This window comes from Pinus tabuliformis, chromosome J (assembly GCF_031772625.1).
Source record: "Pinus tabuliformis cultivar Carrire ecotype Pingquan chromosome J, CPIR1, whole genome shotgun sequence".
NCBI lineage: Eukaryota > Viridiplantae > Streptophyta > Pinopsida > Pinales > Pinaceae > Pinus > Pinus tabuliformis.
This window is the reverse complement of record NC_142295.1, coordinates 1,032,755,889-1,032,759,560: the sequence shown is the minus strand read 5'-3', so window position 1 is coordinate 1,032,759,560 and position 3,672 is coordinate 1,032,755,889. Positions and strand designations below refer to the sequence as shown.

At 41.9% G+C, this 3,672-nt stretch overlaps 1 long non-coding RNA gene across 2 annotated transcripts; it reads left to right on the top strand.

The window, feature by feature from the left end:
- Positions 1–317: 317 nt before the first annotated feature.
- Positions 318–3,455, top strand: LOC149230385 (uncharacterized). 2 transcript variants are annotated; one of them, XR_016248005.1, is made up of 2 exons: positions 318–1,445; positions 1,578–3,455. It is a non-coding gene; the product is annotated as an uncharacterized LOC149230385 (long non-coding RNA). The 2 variants fall into 2 exon arrangements; XR_016248004.1 differs by having other exon boundaries at positions 1,557–3,455.
- Positions 3,456–3,672: the final 217 nt, after the last annotated feature.

Here is a 3,672-nt window from a genome sequence, read left to right as displayed (position 1 = left end):
GACAGCATTTTGTCATTGTAAAGCTGTGGTCCAATTTTATACAAGTGGAGTGCCTGTTATGGCGTGCATATCTCGAAAGTAGAGGAAGATTGAAGAGGACGGCACATGTGAAACTGTAGCTCTAATGTTGCGTGGCAGGCTTTTACGCGCCGAGTAGAGCATCTGGTCGTTTCGTGATTCCTTCCAGTCGGTAAAGGTGAGCATTTTGTCGCCATTATAGGTAGATGCGCACCAAGTTGCACAACACGAGTGGGACTCTTGCGCAGTGAAAGTGACATCCTTACTTTTTAAATATTTATGCGTTCCAGCTCTAGACAATTTCTTTTCCTTTTAACTGAAATGCTTGCAGTGTCGTCCAATGAAGAGTAAAGTGAAAGTTAGGGCACCTAAACGAAAGTGACAGGATTCTCTTTTTTCTTTTTTCTTTTATGTTCTCTGCACTCCTATGTTGTTCACACCACAACCCTTGTGACAATTTCTTGGGGCTTTCGAGACTCCTCACTTTATCTCTCCCCACGCATTGACCACATCCATCCAGAGCTTACGGTGACCAAACTTCAGTAGCTATTTCTATTTGTATCACAGTGGGCAATTGCATACCTAACGCCTGCGTCTACCTTCCCATCCCAACGCCCCTTTGAAATTGAAAGTGAAATAGAAAATCGGCGTTTTTCTTCCTCTCCATCTTTGATTTGCGGTACCCCCTCCTCTGCTGCTGATCTCACTAACAGCAACACAAACCCCAGCGATGCCGAAGTGAAAAAACCCTTCGCTAGCCATCTCTATCGTGTTTATGTCATGTGGATTAAAGCCCTTTTTAGATCGGCAGGAATAGCAGGAGGGACTCGATTTCCCTCCTCAGCAAGAATTGCAAGAGGGACTATTCGAAGTCTCTCGGTTCATAAGGTCATTTCTCTCCAAAATATGCCGATATACTATGGAGTTCAGATGAACTTATCTGGTCTATTATTTTTCCAGTGTTTTATCATGTCAAATCTGTTGACCTTTAGGAAAAACAGAGCAGTAGTGTATGTATGTGGAGACCCTGCACAAGCGCGAGATGAAGAAGACACACACTCTCCGCATCATACCACCCAGCCACTGGTTTGAACTGACTGGTGAAGTTTTCCCAATAGACTGCAGAATGCCTAATATCTTTAATTTGTTATTGCTGCCATAAAGTTACAACCACTTGAGACTGAAGGGCATCTCTTTGAGCGCGTTTCAAGGAGGGTGCACTTTCCAAATCTCATATGGCTTTCTTGGCGTGAATGTCCCTGCTCTTACCTGCCTTCCTGGATTCCAATGAAGAATTTAAGAGTCATATGGCTTTCTTGGCCTGACTGTCTCTGTTTTAATCTACCTTCCTGGATTCCAATGAAGAATTTAAGGGTTTTCACGGTCACTAGAAAGTATTGATAGCATTGTGGCAAGGCAAATCGCAGGTAAATTGGAATTTGTTTCTTTATTACTGGTTGATATTTCAAAGTTAAAGGTTCTTGTGATGAGTATCAACCATTTATATATTTTAACAGTTTAGGCATATGATTTTGCAGGCACCTCTGCAGTTGAGGGAGGCACCTCTTCAGTTGAGGGAGGCACCTCATATGATTTTGCGGGCACCTCTGCAGTTGAGGGAGACACCTCTTCAGTTGAGGGAGGCACCTCATATGATTTTGCTGGCACCTCTGCAGTTGAGGGAGACACCTCTTCAGTTGAGGGAGACACCTCATATGATTTCGCTGGCACCTCTGCAGTTGAGGGAGACACCTCATATGATTTTGCTGGCACCTCTGCAGTTGAGGGAGACACCTCTGCAGTTGAGGGAGTTATAAATTTTTGTTAATTTTTGGAAGATTTCAAATCCATAGGGCAATTGAAGCACCTTGAATGGCTTTTTGTTTACTTTGTCTTTTATCAAAATTTGCCAGAAATTTTTTGTAATATGAGGTCGTTGAATCTCCCATGTTAAAAGGGTGCTTCAGAGTTGGTTGGTAACTTGAAAAACCTCCCACACATTGAGCTGTTTGAGTGCGAGTTGTTTGGGTGCAGGAGAGGTTGCTTGAATCCCTTGGCAAGTTGACGAACCTCCAACACATTGAGCTGTATGAAAAGGCTGCCAGAATCTCATGGCATACCTCCAACACATCGACCTGTATGAGTGACATGATGAACCTCCAACACATGACCCTGTCTAACTGTGAGTGTTAGGATGAACCTTCAACACATCGAAAGACGGGTGTTAGTCCTTTGGACTCATTTAGTTTGGAGAGGCTGCCAGAATCTTTGGGTAATTTGACCTGCAACACATCCTACATCGGAAGGTATGAGTCCTAGTCCTTTGAAGTTCTTTAGTTTGAAGAAGCTGCCAGAATGCTTGAATAATTTGTCTAACCTCTCACACAGCAAATTTTCTGGGTGTTAGAGTTTGGAAAGGTCGACAGATGTTATTTGATAAACTTCCAACACGCCGAGCTGTCTAGCTATGGGTGTTTGTAGAGTCTGCACATGTTTTGTTTTATTGGACAAACCTTCAAGGTTATATGAGAAACCTCCTAAAACATGAAGTTGTCATAACTCTTTGGTAACTTGACTTACCTCCAATTTATGGAGCTGTCTGGGTGCTAGTATGGAGATGCTGCTAGTGTTCTTTGATGACTTGAGAAACCTCACACATGGACACATGGTAACTTGACTAAAGTCCCACACATGGAGCCGTCTGGGTGCAAGAGTGTTTTTGGAGGCTCCTACAGTCTTTAAGTACCTTGACAAACCTCCAACACATGGAGCTGTCTGGGTGCCAGAGTTTGGAGAGTATGCAAGAGTCCTGGTAATTTTAACAACACATGGAGTTGCTTTGGTGCCAGAGTTTGGAAAGGTTGCCAATTTTTTTAGCAACTTGACGGAACTCCGGGCTCCAACCCATCGAACTGCTGCCGTGGTCTTAGTGCGGGGGTTTGGAAAGGCTACCAGATCCATTTGGTAACTTGACAACCCTCCAACATATCCACCTATTAGAGTGCAAGAATTTGCAGGAGCTACCCAGTGTAAAGACAATGGTATCTTTGGAAAACTTGCAAGAATTTGCAGGAGCTACCCAGTGTAAAGACAATGGTATCTTTGGAAAACTTGCAAGAATTTGCAGGAGGCTACCCAGTGTAAAGACAATGGTATCTTTAGGATACTTGCAGGCATCAGATCGTGTGAATCTGAAGAGCATACTGTAAAAACATTGGTGCATACTAATTTATATAATTTATATAATTGGTGAATCATTCTAGGCGGCCGAGGTGGGATGAGCGAGTACTAAACACGCTGTCCCCAAATTTGTAAATTTGTAGCGAGTAAATTCAATTCAAGTTTTTCCATTTCCAATCTAGGGCAGGAATTATGAAAACTGTGATTTGTTTTCCTATGTTTAATTATATCGAATGAGAATGGTGATGTAATTTTCATTATTGTTTCTGGCGGTGGTTATGGGATTATTTAGTATAACATAAGTGGAAGATAATAATCCTTTTTTTCATAATGATGTAATAAGTTTTTCAATTTCCAACTTAGGGCAGGAATTATGAAAAGCAGTGATTTGTTTTTCAATGTTTAATAATATTGACTGAATCTAATTATATTGAATGAGAATGGTGATATGATTTTCATTATTGGTTCGGCTTC